The sequence below is a fragment of the Heterocephalus glaber genome, unplaced genomic scaffold (genome assembly GCF_053883595.1).
Source record: "Heterocephalus glaber isolate CG9 unplaced genomic scaffold, H.glaber_assembly_v1.0 deba00001429, whole genome shotgun sequence".
NCBI lineage: Eukaryota > Metazoa > Chordata > Mammalia > Rodentia > Bathyergidae > Heterocephalus > Heterocephalus glaber.
In genome coordinates this window covers 9,970,812-9,988,447 of record NW_028258294.1, presented here as the reverse complement: position 1 = coordinate 9,988,447, position 17,636 = coordinate 9,970,812, and the positions used below count along the sequence as shown (strand labels likewise).

The window sequence follows — 17,636 nt, the reverse complement described above, 5'->3', positions numbered from 1 at the left end:
AAATTTTAATATTTTGTTTCTGCTCTTTTGTAGAAATTTGTATTTCTTTTTTTAAGGTTATAATAATGGGCCTTCAGTGCCCTACAATTTGACTTCCCATGTACTTATTTTTAGAATCATTTGTTCATGGAGTTGAGGGCTCTTTTCTGATATCCTTGCACTTTTTTTTTTGTACCAGAGATTGAACTCAGAACCTTGCACTTGCCAGGTAGGTGCTGTGCCACTGAACTACATCCCCAGCGATCCTTGCTCTTTCTAAAAGGCAAATCTGTCTAAAGTGTTTTGGAGACAGCACCTTTCTTGGCTTTTGTAAGATCAGTTCTGAACACCCCATCACAGTGTCAAAGACTAATGATGTCTCTCCCTCCAGCTTCTTTGCCTTACCTGCTACCACTCCCTCCTCTGCCACACTAGGCTGGTCTTCCTTAGCCTTTGGTTTTATCACTCTTTTATCTAAGTCTTAAAAATTGATGAGATTTCCCCAGAGGGATTTCATTTATATAGATTGTATCTAGCAACATTTAGTTTGTTAGACATTGAAATCCAAAAGATTTAAAATATTTATTAAATTAGTTCATATAAGAGCAATAAACCCATTATATAACTTAAGTAGCATTTTAATGAAAAATAACTATTTCCAAAACACACATTTAGTAAGAGTCACATTGTCTTACTTTAAAAAAAAATCTCTTTAATGTCTGCTTTAATAGAAGGTAGCTGGGCTCCTCCCTTGCTTGTTTTGCTGCCTTCTGCCTGCCATGAACTGTTTTTTTCTCTGCAATGCCCCTCTCCCACGCCACCCTGCCTTGGAGCCATCCGACTATGGAGTGAAACTTCTACAAACTGTGAGCTAAATAAACCTTTCCTTTCCTCCTTTAAAAAAAAAAATAGAAGGTAGCTGGGTTCTCATAAGTGCTTCTGTATTCATTCTATTGGAGTATGTTGTGTTAGGTGAACTATAAGCAGAAAATCCAGCCTTACACAGATAGTATGTAGTTGAGAGAGGAGTATTTGAGTAGTCATTTCAGTTAATTTGGGATAGTCTTTGAAACTATTTTAGAACATGACACCAGTAGTTTCTCAAAGCTTTGTGGCAGTGTGAAATCTAAAACAATGCCCACAAACTTTTCATTCTCTGGTACATTAAAGTTTACTCATCTGTCTTTGCTCTTTAAAGGAATTTTTGTGCATGATTTTGTCATAGCATGTGTCAGTTTTTTGGAATATATTAAAATACATCATTTAATATCAGACTTTAGAAAAAATAAAAATACCACATTTGCTGATGTTACTGCCATTTTCACCTAAATGTCTTTAAGTATTGGGATGCTCTGGAGCTCACACTGATGGGTATGAGTTTTCCAACATTTTACTTTTGGCTTGAGAGTTCACATTTCACCTTTAACAACAGATGCTATTAGTTTTCCTTGAAATAGCAGGAACACTTTATTCATTTTTGAGAAAGTGTTCATAAATATCCAAATCTGAATAACCACACTTTTCTTGTCGGTCATTCTTCCAAGTAAGCATGATGTCTCCGAGGAACAGTGGCCCCCTACAGCCTGCAGCTGAAGTCATGTGAGTGCCTTCTTCCTGGAGCCTGAAGCAGGCATGCTGGTTGAGTCCTTAGCATTTGTCACAGGGGATATTGTGAAAATGAGCCCTTGCGAGTTGATATTTGATGAAACTAATAAATTTTATTGTTTCATTGAGGATATTCTTAGGTAAACTTAAAGAAAAACTGTGAACATGTGGCAGTGGAGAATACAGTGAGTACTGATACAGATTAGTAATATTTGTAGTTAATTGTACTGTAATTAGTACCAATATAATCAGCCGCTGCTTTGATTCATCCTGCTGCACTGACATTTATCATTATTGCTTTTGTACTATCAATGCAAATGTCAACACAGTAGAAGAACTTTTGATGTTGTAAGAGCCTCTGAAAGGGTTGTGGACCACTCTTTGAAAACTGCTGGATGAGACTAACTGCTCTTCATCTGCACACATTGGATTTTTGTTTCTCATGTCTTGGCTCCATGCCCTTTTTGTCTGCAACACACATCTTCACCACCCCCTCTCTTCCCTTGTGTGTGTACATAGTGTACATGCATATATGCACACATCTATGTTGTATATGTATGTTATGTGTGTATATGTACATATATGTGTCTGGTTTTATTTTTGTGTGTGTATGTGTGTGTGGTACTGGGAATTGAACCTGAGGGGTGCTTCAGCTCGAAACTACATCCCCAGCCCTTTTTTATTTTTAAACAGAATCTTGCTGAGTTTGCCTAGGCTGGTCTTGAACTTGTGATCCTCCTGCTTCAGCTTCCTCAGTAGCTGGGATTATAGGCATGGGCTATCACACCTGGCTATACCTGTGTATATTTATGTATGTGTATCACTTCAGCTAATATTAGCTATAATTGTTTGTGCATTATTCTCTTTTAATACACTGTGAGCCAGGTTTCGTATTCATTTTGGTGGCAGGAACACCACATACCATGTCTGGTACTGCCAATCAGTCTCACTCATTGTTAACTGTCTGTATCACCATCATTTTCAACATTGTGAAGGCTTAATAGTTATATTTTGAACATATGAAGAGCTTGGGTTTTATTCCCATGGTTTCCTTACATGAACAGGTGTTAAGCAGGAAAGGATATGGGAATATTCAAACAAGTTTTTAGTTGAAGGATTTCCTAGGTCCCCCACCCCCACCCCCATGTGGGGGATTGAACCCAAGGCCTTCTCACTGAGCTACATACTCATCCCTTCTCTCATTTTTTATTTTGAGACAGGGTGTTGCTAAGTTGTCCAGGCTGGGCTTGAACACGTGATCCTCCTGCCTCAACCTCCCAGAGTGCTGGGGTCACAGGTGTGCATCACCACACCCTGCTCTAGATTCTTTATTGTATAATGTAGGAGGCTACAGAATGTAGCATTTCCCAGCTTTGCTTCTGCACTTCTTTTTTCATGGCATAACCCACATGATTAGGGACCTCAGAATTTTCTTTGGAAAACAATTCTGTCTCTTGGCCTTTCCATTTTAACAGATGAGGAAATTGTCTGTGTTCATTCTTCTATAAATTTATAACTCAAATATTTGATGAATACTACTTAAGGTTAAATACTGCTAGGTATCTAACCTAGATAGACAAGTGGAAAGAAACCGACTTGAAAATTGTTACTATTTTGTTTATGTTAAGTGGGAGATATAGTACCAGCATTTATCAACTAATTATTGGAATTAGAAGTTATGAGAATGGTTTGTAGGAAGATGAAGAGTGCTAAATCATTTATGTTTTGGTGTGCACATTTTGAAAGCTCTGCCAGGCCCATTTAGGTCTTCCTCTCAGTACTACTGCTGGCATTCCTGTGATGCAGATGGCTGATGCTGAAGAATGTCAGCCACTTGCCCACCTGTGTCATACTAGAGTGTAGCATGTTGAAGATAGCTTTTAAAATGTGAGACAGCTTCCACTTAGCACCTGACACATAGCAGGTGCTGTATCTGTTGATGGGCCAAATACAGAGTACCTAAATGTGCTTAGAAAGATCTGGGGCTGAAGGACATACCCTATACTACTGTGGTCTCATCACCCAGCACCTTCACTTCCTGTGCTGTCTTGGGTGGACTCAAACCATATGACATGCATTATATGTTCCTCTCTTCTGACCTATCCCCATGTTGGAGAGAATCATTGACTCTTCTCTTTCCTTCTATGCAAAGCAAAATGCAAAACAAAAACATATCCTACTGTCTGTTTTGGTCTAATACTGCCCACACATTGGTGAAAATGTTAATAGAGTACACTATTTATATGAACATGTCTAATCAAAGGATGTGATGTTGATACAGTAAAATTGACCTTTGGTCTTATGACCTATGATTGGATAGATGATCGTAGGAGACTTTGGGAACAGATTATCTTTGGAGTCAAGACTTTTGTAAGAAGATTAGGCTAGTCTTTAATTTGATATTTCATTCTGTGAAGTCACCTACAAAGAAATCAAGCAGTTACATGTTTATTAACTGATGCTTTTGCTTCTTGATGTGTGGCCACAGACTTTAGGCTGGATAAACTCTAGGAAGCGTAAAAATCTTCCATTCCCCTTGCCTGTGTGTGGATAGATATGCAGGAAAACATTGACCATCTCAGGTTATCTTTTTGCTGAAGCCTGAAACTTCTTCAGCCACATCATGCTCCTGTCAAGAGTCTGAAAACTAATAGACTTTCAAGAGACCAAGGGTTGAGTTGGAGACACTTAGAGAATGGCATGCAACTGGGTTGCTGTTTTTTCCAGGTGTTGTTCTGAGATTGAATTAAGACAATTATCAGGGAGTTTTGGACCTCTTGATTCCAATCTTTGTGTTTCAGTCAGAGTTGCAGCAAATCATGAATTGCTAATTTTTAAACTTTCTTTTCTTTGAAAAATAATTCACACTAATTATAGAAATTTGGAAAAATATCAAAAGGCATAATGCTGAAAATTACTCATAATTCTACTACTCAGAAATAATCACTACAAACATTTTGTTCTATTTGTATGTATTTTATGCATAATTAAGAGCATTGTGTATAAATTTTGACTCTACTTTTTCCATTTAACTTATGAATACTTTCTCCTGCATTGAAATCAGCACAGTACAAGGGCTTGAATGACTTTCCTGCAGCTGCTATAACAAATTTCTGTGAACTAAGCTTAACCACTTAGCAGTCCAATTATTTAAACACAAGATGATGAAAAATTGCATATTTATCATTAATTTTATAAGATAATATAACAAGGAATATAAAAACAACAATTTTATCAAATTTATTTAATACAAGAGTTGACTGGTTGAAATGACAGCTGCCTGAGTGATGCTTGAGTAACTGCCTGAGTAACTGTTAAGTGGTTAAAGCAATAGAAATTTATTCCATTACAAATCCAGAGGCCAGAAGTCTAAAATCAAGGTGCGGGCCTGACTGTACTCTCCTGAGTTCAGAGGATCTAGGGGAGAATTTTTCCATGCTTTCCCAAATTATGGTAGCTGTTGGCATTCCGAAGCATGGGCACCACCATTCCAGTCTCTTCTCTGTGTTCACATTGCTTTCTTGTGTGTGTGGGCCCACTAAGGTAATCAAGGCTGTCTCTCCATCTCAAGCATATTAACGTGGCTGGGTATCCCTATCATATTGCTATAAAATTTTCCAGGTGTTTACTCTAAATTTTTGTTCTTGTCATGAACTGTCAACAAAGAGTTGGTGGATACCATTGATTTGAGACCACCCTTTGATTCAGTTTAGTCTCCCTTCCTTGTTTTATGGCTGAGGAAACTGAGACCCAGAGAAAGGCAGTAGTATGCTGGGATCAGAGCAACAGGTGCCTCTGCTACTGGAAATGGATAGACAAGGCTAGATCTGGAGTGAGCAGATAGCAAAGGTGCTGTTGGGGTTGTTCTGCAGGCCGGCTGGCATCCCTGTCACTGTTCTCTATCTGCTAAGTGAAAGTTGAAGCTCCAGCAAGCTCCTGGAGCAACAGACTGCTCAGGATGCCCAGAAACCAGGGCAAATTTTTAGAGCCATTGCCACAGTTAGCAAACCAACACAGCAGGCAAAGGATTCTGCTAAGGGTGGACATCCCTGGCAGCTTACTGTCGACTTAACTTTCATCCCACTGCTTCTGTCTTTGTGGTTTGGATCAGATCTCTCCAGAACCCAGTTTTAACTGTCTATATTTTCTGAATAATAATTATCTCTTAGGGGATAGGACTAGATTACCTATAGTCATCTTGATTCATACACTGCTCAGTAAGGTCCGAGCTCCTCAGCTTGGTATTCATGGCCTTGGAAGAACTGACTCTCTTCTTCCCAGCTTTGCCTCCCAGCCCTCACTTTCACCTACCTTAATCTCTGAGCTGCACCAGAATCACTGCTTCCTAGAAGAGGGGCTGGAGGAGGTTAGATTTTTGAAACCCTACAGTAAGTGAGTTCATGATTGACCAACCCAAGAATTAATGGGGAAATATGGTGAAGTGATAGAGGTTGGCTATATATGTTTGAAGTTTTCAGTGTGGGGGAGTGTTTATCTTTATTAAAATAAAACATAAAAGCAGCATAGCCAGTACCAATCACCAATACGAAGCTGGGTCATCCAGCCCAGTTGAGCTGCCAAATGACTCTAGCCATGTAAACAAACCCAGCAAGAACAGAAGAAAAACTGCCCGACCAAGCTGCCACTAACTTCCCTACTTAATCAAGGGTAAGTGAAGTGTTTATTCTTTAAGACAGTGAAAAAAGGAAGAAAGAAAAGACAGCACAGTAAGCCAAGACTTATCTTTGTGTTATTCCACTACTCAGTTATTCTTTGCTTACTGTAGACTTTTCAGATTCTACCTTGGTATTTTCAATGAAATTCTTTGCTTTGTTACAGATAAGCCTCACATTATGAGCATACTCCCAACCCTGGGATCTGGGTCTCCATTTTAATATTTAATGCCACTGGGATTTTATGAAATAGTTTGTTGGGTCTTCACTCTTACTCTCACTCAACTCTTCTTTTTTCTCAGTGTTATGGGACAGTAGTTCAGACCATGGCACTTTCTCTCATCTTTTATTTTTCCCAAGGCTTATTTCAGAAGCCTCTATTCCTTCACTCTCTACTTCTGTTTCTTTTATTAGACCCATCCCTGGATCTTTCATTTTAAATCCGTGATTATTGGTTGTAGGAAACTGAAATGCTTTCATATCAGTTTAAAAATCTCAGGAATACAGGAGCAGCGCTTGCTCAGCCTGCTGGGAACCAGAGTGGGCAGGCCCGCTAACTCAGGGCTAACTTGGCTGCAGCGTGTCTGCTTCTGTCTGTCTGGCGCTGACCTGGGGGACCAGTGCACTTTCCCCACCCCTAAGTTGGGGGAAGGGAGCCAGGTGACCTCCACAAAGGCAAGAGTCCCAAGAAAAGGGGTGTTTGGAAGGGTAGCCCACGTTGCCAGGTATCTATTATACCTCTTCTTCTAATTTCTCAACAGGAATAACTCAAGTCACCTTTATTGGAAATAAATTTGCTGAAATTATTGAAACAGCGGTTCTTGAATTTGAAGAAAAGGTAAAAATTCTCTTATAATGGAAACTCATATTGCGGAGGGATTACTGTCCCTATCATTCTTCAGTCATGCCTAGTTTATTTATGCAATTTACATAATATTTTACCCTCTGCCTGGCCAAGTTTTCCTGTTCATCCCCTGAGGCCTTTGTCAAACGCCTCCCCAACTTGCCCTTGCCCGCTCAGCTATGTCTGGTGTTAAATGGGGTTGGCACAAAGAGCAGTTTGTGGGTAGGACTTTGGTCTCCCTGATTGTGTCCTCTTCAGAACCCATCTTCCTTCCTTGTGAGCAACCAGGCTGCTTCAAGCAGTGAAGAGCTGCATCTTACTCCACCTCCCTGCCACCAACCTTTTTGCTATAAATGAAGTAATCAGTAGGTCACTTTTCTCAAAGTGTTTATGCACATGTCATGTTTCCCCAGGAACTCATTTCACCAGTTATCTTTTGCCACAGCCCTTCCCATTCAGCAGTAACCCACTTGTCTGTTATATTTGTAGAGTGCCTTCCTTTTTGCAGGGTACTAATGCACACATCACCAGATTTCCTTTACCCACCAATCTTGAGAAGCAGGGCTGAGCCAAGTGATAACTTTCCATTTTCAGAAACAAGCTCAGAGGTTGAGAGTTTTGCTTAAGGTCACTACCAGTGTGAACAGAATGTGTTTTTTTTCCCACCCCCCGCAACGTGGTCCTTCTCTTTGGGCAAACTGCTGGTCCCCCAAACCTGGGTGCCCCGTCTCTTACTGGTCCCCATGTTTCTTTCAGAGAAGAGGGTCTTGATCTTCTTTTGAGACATGCAGTCTGACCCTGGTATCTTCCCCATCTCCAGCCAGGCAGCTTTCTTATAAAAGCAGGTGTCTTCCTGAGATCTTCCAGCCAGGTTTTTAAAATTAATTTTATTGGTATATTTAAGATATACAATATAATGACATTCATCATTGGAAATTTGCACCTTTACATAATCCATCTTGGTACTTATTTTTTCTCAATTCTGCTGCCCTCCCTTCAACCTCTCCACCCCTCCCTATCTACAAAGACTTTGTTTCCATTTTTTCTTTTTCTCCTATTAATTCCATTCCTTCCTTTCTTTTCCTCTACCCCTCCTACTTCTCCTTCCTCTTTGCACTTTTTCTTCCTATTTCACATTATCTATTATACCTTTTACTCCTTATTTACACTTTCAGTTTCTCACACTAGAGAAACTATTCAGTATTTACATATGTATGTCCTATTTATTTCACTTAAGAGTCTTGCCTCAATGTGCATCCATTTAGCTATAAATATCTCTAGTTTCTTGTTCATTATGGCTGAGTAATACTCCATTTTATTAAAAAAAGCCCCACATTTTCTTTATCCAGTCTCCAGTTGATGGACAATTGGGTTGTTTCCAAGTTTTAGCTATCGTGAGTTGTGGTGCTATGAACATGGGTGCACATATATCACTGTGGTACGATTCTTTTAATTCTTTGGGGAAGATACCCAGCAGGGGAATAGCTGGGTCAAATGGGACTTCCAGTCCTAGTTCTTGGAGGTATCTCCATACTGATTTCCACAGTGGTTGCACCAGTCTACACTCCCACCAGCAGTGGAGCAGTGTTCCTCTTTCCCCACAGCCCTGCCAGCATTTGTTATTGGTTGATTTCATGATAGCAGCCATTCTTTCTGGGGTGAGGTGGATTCTCAGCATTGTTTTCATTTGCATCTCTTGAATGACCAGTGATGTGGACCATTTTTTCATATGTTTATTTGCTATTTCTACTTCTTTGTTTGAGACATGTCTATTCATTTCAGATGCCCATTTTTGGATTGAGTCTTTAAATTTGGGAGGTCTGATCTTTTTAATATTCTAGATAGTAGACCTTTGTCTGAGGGACAGTTGGTCAAAATTTTTTCTCACATTGTGGGTTGTCTCTTCACACTGTTGGTGGTTCCTCTTGCTGTGCAGAAGACTTTTAGTAAGAAAAGATCCCACTTGTTGATTGTTTATGCTAGTTCACAAGCAACTGAGGTTTTGTTCATAAAATCTTTTCCTACACCATTGTCTACAAGAGTTCTACTTAACCTCTGTTCCAGCCAGTTTAGCATTTCTGTTTTAATATTTAGATCTTTAATCCATTTTGATTTTAGTTTAGTGCATGATGAGAGATATAGGTCAAGTTGTAATCTTTGGCAAGTTGAAACCCATTTTTCCAGCACCATTTATTAAAGAGGCTGTTGTTCCTCCAGTGAGGGTCTTTGGCTCCTTCATTGAAGATGAGATGTCTGGAGTTGTTTCTGCATCTTCGAATTTGTTCCACTGATCCTCAGGTCTGTTTCTTTGCCAGTACCATGCTGTTTTTATTACAGTAGCTTTGTAGTATAGTTTCTTGTTGGGGGTTGTAATACCCCCTGCCATGTCTCTGTTACCTAGAATTGCTTTTGCTATTCTGGATCTCTTCTTGTTCCAAATGAATTTTTGGATTGTTTTCTCAAGGTCCATGAAGTATGGTGCTGTGATTTCAGTTGGGTTTGCATTGAATTTATATAGCAGTTTTGGAAGTGTGGCCATTTTCACTATATTGATCCTTCCTACCCAGGAGCAGGGGATGTATTTCCATTTTCTGATATATCATCTTCAATCTCTCTTTTCAGAGTGCTATAGTTTTCAGAGAAGAGGTCTTTGATTTCTTTAGTTAGGTTGATGCCTAGGTATTTCAGTTTTTTGGATGCTATTGTGAAAGGAATTATTTGCCCTCTTTTCTCAGTGAGTCTGTTGTTCATGTAAAGGAAAGCTATTGATTTTTTGTGTGTTGACCTTGTATCCAGCTACTTTACTAAATTTGGTTATTAGGTGTAGAAGACTTTTGTTGGAGTTCTTGGGGTCTTCTATATAGAGTATCATGTCATCTGCAAATAATGACAATTTGACTTCTTCATTTCCTGTCTTTATTCCTTTCATTTCTTTCTCTTATCTAATTGCCATGGCTAATATTTCCAAAACTATATTGAACAAGAGTGGTGATAGTGGACATCCTTGTGTTGTTCCTGATTTTAGTGTGAAGGATTTCAGTTTTTGACCATTTAATATGATAATTGGCTGTTGGTTTTTCATAGATGGCTTTTATCAGATTGAGGTAGAGACCATCTATTCCAATTTTGGGGGTTTTTTTTATCATAAATGCATGTTGGATTTTGTCATGCTTTTTCTGCATCTACTGAGATGATCATATGGTTTTTGTCATTGGCTGTATTGATATAGCGTATTACATTGAATGATTTGCATATGTTGAACCATCCCTGCATCCCTGGGATGAATCCCACTTGATCATGTGCATCTTGATGGTCTTCTCCATTCTATTTGCCAGTATCTTATTAAGGATTTTTGCATCTATGTTCATTAGTGAGATTGGCCTATATTTCTTTTTTTCGCTTGGGTCTTTCGATGCTTTGGGGATCAAGGTGATGCTTGCTTCCAGGAATGAATTTGGGAGTATTGTTTCCCTTTCAATTTCACTGAAGAGTTTAACCAGTAGTGGCAATAGTTCCTCTCTAAATGTCTTGTAGAATTCAGCAGTGAAGCCATCAGAACCCGGGCTTTTCTTAGTTGGTAAGTTTTTAATTACATTTTCAATTTCATCAATTGATATTGGGTTGTTTACAATGTTTACGTCTTTTTTGTTCAACTTTGGTAATTCGTATGTATCTAGGAATCTGCCCATTTCTTCTGTGTTTTCCATCTTATTGTCATATAGGTTCTCGAAGTGTAGGTATTGATGATCCTCTGGATTTCTGCTGGGTCTGTTGTAATTTCACCCCTTTCCTTCCTAATTGCATGGATTTGTGCCTTTTCTTTCCTTTTTCCTGATAAAGTTGGCTAAGGGTTTGTCAATTTTGTTTATTCTTTCAATGAACCAACTCTTGGCTTCGTTGATTTTTTTTTGTTTCATTCTCTTAATCTGCATTGAATTGATTTCTGCTCTGGTCTTCATAATTTCCTCCCTTGTATGAGCTTTGGGTTTGTCCTGCTCTTCTTTTTCTAGAAGCTTGGGGTTCAGCAGCATGTTGTTTAATTTGGCTTGCTCTGTTTTCCCAATATCTGCATTCACTGCTATGAATTTCCCTCATAAGACTGCTTTCATTGTGTCCCATAGATTTGGATATGTTGTATTGTCATTGTTATTTAATTGAAGGAACTGTCTGATTTCCTCTTTAATTTCTTCTTTGACCCATTGGTTATTCAGAAGTGTGTTGTTCAATTTCCTTGTGTTTATGAAATTTTTGTGGTTTCATTTGCTATGGATCTCCAATTTCATTGTACTGTGGTCTGATAATATACAGGGGATAACTTCAGTTCCTTTGCATTTACTTAAACATGTTCTATGAGCTAGTATGTGGTCTCTTTTGGAAAATGACCGGTGTGCAGCTGAAAAGAATGTGTATTCTGATTTTGTGGGGTGGAACACTCTGTAAACATGTTAAGTTCATTTGTTCAAGAGTTTGATTGAGTTCTAGTATTGCATTACTTATTTTTAGTCTAGTTGATCTATCTATTTGTGACAGTGGGGTATTGAGGTCCCCCACTACAATTGTAATTGTGCATATCTGACTTTTCATGTCCATTAGTATTTGTTTTATATAGTTGAGCACACTAGTGTTTGGTGCATAGATGTTTATGATTGTCATCACTTCCTGTTGGATTGTTCCCTTCACAAAGTTATAGTGTCCTTCTTTGTCTTCTCTTAATCAGTGTTGGTTTGATATCTACTTGATCTGCAAAGAGAATAGCTACTCCTGCTTTTTTTCGGGTTCCCATTGCATGGAGTATTATTTTCCATCCTTTAAATTTCAGTCTTTGAGTTTCATTTTGAATTAAGTGTGTTGCTTGTATGCAGCCTATTGTTGGATTTTGCTTCTTGACCCATTCTGCCAGTCTATTTCTTTTGATCGGTGAATTGAGACCATTAACATTGATGGTTGTAACTGATACATATTGGATTATCATTGTCATGACTTTTTCTTTTTGTTGGATGTTCCCCCTTTGCATTTAATTTCTTGTTGCACCCAATGGGTTCATTCTTCTGTCCTTCCTGGGGTTGTGATCCTCATTGTCTTTTCCTAGGATATTGTCTAAAAATTTTTGGAGTGCTGGTTTGGTATTCATGAAGTTTGTAAGGTGGTCTTTGTCATGAAAGAATCTTATTTCTCTACCAATTTTGAAAGATAGTTTTGCAGGGTACATCAATCTGGGTTGGAGGCTGTTTTCCTTTAGGGCTTGGAATATGTCACTCCAAGCTCTTCTTGCCTTGATGGTTTGTGTTGAGAAGTGTGCTGTGATTCTGATGGGCTTTTCTTTGTATGTGATTTGTTTCTTTTCTCTGACCGCTTGTAGAATTTTGTTATTCTGTTGAGTTTCTGGAATCTTCAGCCTATGTGTAGCTTTTTTTTTTATCAAGGCTATTTGGATTCCTATATGCCACCCTCATCTCTGTGTCAAGTTGTTTTTCCCTGCTTGGGAAGTTTTCTGCCATTACTTCTGTGAACAGTTTTTTTTATGTCGTCTGGACTCTCTCCTGTTTCTTCATGGACTCCAATCAGTTGGATGTTCTTTGCATTGTCTAGAAGTTGCTGGATTGACTTCTCATGGTCCCTTATTATTTTAAAGAAACTTTTCTTTTCCTGGTTACTAAGTGCAATCCTATCTTCTATTTCTGAAATTCTGTCCTCTCATTGGCTCATTTTGCTGTGTAAACTTTCAATGGAGTTTTTAATCTCCTGGAAATCTGTTTGTGTCTGTTTTATGGATTCCACTTGTTTCCTATGTTGGGATTCCGTCATGTTTCTCAGCTCCTCTTATTTTTTTATGTTTCCTCTCTAGATTTATTAATCATGTCTTGTACTATGAGCACAATCTCTGCTGTTATCTGAGAAATTATTTCTGATTTCATTTTTTCCAGGTCCTCTTTTTCATTGCCAGTTCAGGGAGTCCAGGTGGTTGAGTAGCAGATTGTTCCATCTTGTTGCCCTTCGGGGTTGTCTTAAGTGATCTGGAGGTCTGAGACTTCCCTTTTCACCAGACACAGACTGCTGTGTCTTTGTTGAGGCTACTCTTTGGTCACCTAGTGGATTTGAATTCTGACCAAGCCACCATGAAACCTTTACTTTGCTGCTCACCAGTACACCAAGTCCTGGCTTTAGAATAGTAGCCTTCTGGATCCCTCAGCTGACCTATTGTTTGGGTGGGCTTCTGGCTGGGGCCTATGCACACTTGGGATAATATCTAGGCATGACTCGTGCTTGGGGTCTGGGAGGGCCTTTGGTTGAGGGCTGTGCACCCCAGGTCCTGTTGTCTACACAGGATTTGCCTAGGGTCTCCAGGTACTTATCAATGGTACTGAACAAGCCTCTGGGTATTGCTTGTGTGCCTGTACAGCTCTTCTCCAGGTGGTCCCTGTCTGTGGCCAATGGTATGGTGGGCCTCTGGCTGAAGCCCCTGCACCTGTGTAGCCCCTTTCTGGGCTGGCCTTTGGTTTGGGCAGGTGTACCTGAGCCTGTGGGATTAAGGAGGAGCCCCAACTGGGATCTGCCTGCAGCCGTGCTGAACTGGGCCACACAGCTGCTCCCCAGGATCTGCACGACTCCCAGTCAGTTTTGAACGACACCCACCTTCTTCCCTAGGGCTCACTTAAATGTAGGAGACTTAATTATTTTACTTAGTCTTGCAGTGTCTTACTCTGTGAGTAAACTGGAAGACACTAAACAGGAGTTAGATCATCTTAATGTAGCTGTAGCTAATGAAGTTTTCTTCCTTCCTTTCCCCTTTAAATAATTGCAAATGATTCTATCAGTCAAGGTGGCAGAGAACATGAGAATTGCCACGTGGAATTTTTTAGTTAAATGCTATTTTTTAAAATGGCTCAACTTTTAATTAGAAAGCAGATTGTCAACTGACATTTTGATTTGTCCTTTGAAGAGGAAATTGGAAAATAGACCCATTATGAGAAAGTGGGTTCTAATCCAGAAGGAAGCATTAATTTAAGAGCAGTGATTTCAGTGAACCATTGTTTCCTGGAATAGGCTGTCCTTTCTGGTCTCTTGTTGAGTGAACTTTCTCTGTGTCTGATCTCACTGTGGATTAACATTTATGGGAGACTCTAACCTGGAGTCTCTCGAACAGAATAATATTCCCACGGATGTGTCAGGTCCTAAGACCAAACATACTTTTATTAGGAAGCCTTAAAATACCAATAGCAAGAAATCAGCAAGCCTATTATATAATACTTGTAATTTGAAGAAAGTATCAGTCTTCACACTTTCAGTTTTGGCATGATGCATATAGCATTTTACTGTTAAGGTTATTGTTTTCTTAATCACAAAACTGGTGTCTGTGTTACTGTGGATCATAATAGAAGCAGGCTGCTTATGTCCTAGCTGGATTTGGTCCCGTAAGCTCCACCTGGGGTCACACCGACCTTAGGCTGGCACAGTGGCAGCATCTTCAAGCACCATGAGAGGACAAGGGGAAAGGATCAGTCTTGGGGCCCATCCGGATCCAGGTGCCCATCATTTCACACAGCTCTCTGTGTTCTGGAGCATTTTTATTAATGCATATTTATGTACAGAATAGAGATGTTCATTTTGTGAAATTGGTACATACCTTTCTCCTGGGTGCACTCCTATTATTAGGGTAGGTAGCCACTTCCTCCCAGTAGTGTAGTGACAGTTGTGTCTTGTAGTTAAAGAAAACATGGGGATTCAGGCCAAGCCCCTTTTCTGCATGATGTGTTGAGGTGAGAGGCGGGGAAGCTTCTATGATAGTGTCCTAGTCCAACCCTGTCTAAATCTGGAGAAGAGATGGATGCCATCATCCCAGTCTCCATTCATATGTCTATAGGGCACCTCCTGTATGCTCAGACTATCTCTGACCTGCAGCAGAGCTGGTGCTCGCAAGAAAATGCTGCATTTCCTTTTACTGCTGCACAGGAGGGAAGGTCTGCCTCACCCACTGAGCTGCTGCCCCATTAGCACCAGAGTGAGTTGCTCCAGGTAGTTTACCTTTCCTTCTCTTACCAGTATTTCAGGATTTCACCTGGTTGCCAGTGCTCTTAGTCCCAAGAATGCCTGTGTACCCCTGTGTCCTCCATAGAGCTGCTTACCTGTTGCTTTAAATGAATATTTGGGAGTGACTCAAGAGTGTAGGCTGCCCCTAGTCCATCTTCCATCCTCTGCACATCTTATACCTTTTCTCCACATCCTCAGCCCTGTCTTTACTTTTTCATTTTGAGACATGGTCTTTCTAAGTCACTAAATTTCTCAGGCTGGCCTTAAACTTGTGATCCTCCTGATTCAGCCTCTTAGGGTGCTAGGATTACAGTCATGCACCACCATGCCTGTCTACTTTTTATACTTTTTGTAGCGGCAGACTTGGGTATCACCTGAGCACTTAGAGCTTAAGGCATCTTAAGTTTTAACTCTTGGTCTTATATCATAGGCCTTTTCCAGTCCCTCCATCTCATACTAGAGCCTGGGGAAGTCAGTCATCTACTAATACTCACTGTTCCTCTGGGAGGTGAGGGCCTCCCTGTGCTCAGTAATTGTGTTTTCCTGGTCCCTCTGAGCCTGGATGCTCTGGCTTGGAGTTCCTGCACATCTTGGGAACAGCACTCTATCATACAGTGTCATCCAGGGCTTGAATTTGTTATAGATCCAGACATTTAATTATCAATTACTGTAAACTTAGCTTTCTCATTATTAGTTTAACTTAACTTGGTTGGTTGTTAACCCTGTGGTATAGAGTAATGCATGTTCATGTCAGTGATACTGCTTGGCTACAGTATCTAATAATGAGGCTTTAAAACAGGAAATTTAGATGAGTCTTCCATACCTTTTTGCTAAAGATGTCCACATCTCCCACCTCTGCTTCTACAGTGATTTTTTTTTTAGGTTGCTTTCTGCTGGCGATAGGGGAAATTATGTGTGTGTGGAGGGGGCATGTTATGACACTCTTTGACCTGCCTCCGAGGGCTGGAGTTTTAGATGGAGCTAGATGTTTTTGTATTACTTCAGGCTTAAGGAAATGGCAAATTTAGGAGAGGAACACAGGTTAGGGAGCTATTGCAGAAATCCTCCTGAACAAAGATAAGGCTTGAACTAGTGGCAGTGAGGATAGGGAACCAGGGATATGTTTGAAAATTGTTCAGGATGAGAGAGTGGTAGGACTAGAGGGCAGCGTGAGTGACAGAGAGGCGAGGGGTCAGGAAACCCCAGACTTCTGGCTTGCGCAGTATCGAGAGGAATGGGATTGTATCAGTCAGTAAGTACAGTACAGAAGGATGAGGAGACCTAGAAGTAAGCAGGTGTGCAGTTTGGCCCACTGTGTGTAAACAGAAGTGTGACTTAAGTGTGAGGTGTGGTCAGAGGCTGGGTGCACTTAGAGCACATGGAGGGCCCTGAAGCCAGGCTGTGTTAGCACTCTCTTCTTTTGGCAGTGGGCAGCCACAGAAGCTTTTTAGTTAGAGCACTAAGATCAGCCTTTGGTTTCATGGAAATCCTAACTGGAGATTGAGGGATCTGGAGGTCGGAGGAGGCAGGAAGGGCTCTGGGTGAGAGTGCATGAGGACTCAGCAGCAGCAGGGCAAACATATAGACGATAGTATGTGGTGTACAGACTGCAGAGTCAGTCTAGACTCGGAGTGATCAGCCCTCAGTAAGCTGTCAGGCAGGTATGGGTAGGGTAGCAGGGGTGAGTGGAGTTGAAGCGTTGGAGTGTTCTCTCTTTCCTGGGTGACTGGGTCACCTTAGTCAGCAGTGGCCCCCCAGTGATCTGAGTGGACCAAGGCCATGGCTGATGTGGAAGACTGTAATCTGTGGGTGAGCATATGGCAGGATCAATAATCCTTATCCTCAGTGTGCAGAAGCCTCTGTTCTATGCCCTTTGCCCAAATTATCCTTATTGACTGTTCAGTTTGGTAAATAAGTTTAAAGTTCAGCAAAAAGAAGGTGTTTAAATTAAAGAGCAAATATTTATTGCTTTGTTACTGATAAGCCAACTCCAACAGCTCAAGTTCATTGTTAATTGATAAACTCATTCTCCTCCCCTTACCCCAAAGTCCACTCTTAGGAGACTCCGGAGAGACCATTTGCTCACCATTATGTAAATATTTGATAGGAGCTTAGCTTGCTTTCCTTCTTTTGCAGAATATTTGAATTTTGTCAGGAATCAAAGGCCTGCAGTGCAGTGCAAATAATAGACTTGGAGATGTTGCAGTGGCTTTGCAGAGTCCCTTTTGGACTCACTCTCAGCCCCCTCTACTCTGGCTGCCTTGGCCACTTTGCTGTTCCTTGAAACTTTTCAGGCTTTTCCTGCCTAATGGCCTTGTCTTCCCCATTTCCTTCCTGGCCACGTCCTTCCCTTGTTGCTCTCCAATCAGAGAGGTAGTCCTTGCAGTGCCATCTGTATTAGAGCACATCCCTCCTCTGTGCTTTACACTGTACTGTCTTCATAGCACTTGGCTTCTTGACATTTTACACATGTATTTATTGTCTATCTCCCCCTTAGTTAGAATGTG

General features: G+C 40.5%; 1 protein-coding gene across 5 annotated transcripts in view; it reads left to right on the top strand.

The window, feature by feature from the left end:
- The window catches only part of Smco4 (single-pass membrane protein with coiled-coil domains 4), a 68,621-nt gene that overhangs the window by 33,772 nt on the left and 17,213 nt on the right, over positions 1-17,636 (top strand). For 4 of the 5 annotated variants that reach the window (XM_021252574.2, XM_021252578.2, XM_021252580.2 and 1 more), the window contains exon 2: positions 7,019-7,095. The exons of the other annotated variant lie outside the window; for it this stretch is intronic. The gene's annotated coding sequence lies outside the window, so the exon portion shown is untranslated. The remainder of the gene's footprint in view (positions 1-7,018; positions 7,096-17,636) is intronic. 5 annotated transcript variants of the gene reach the window in all.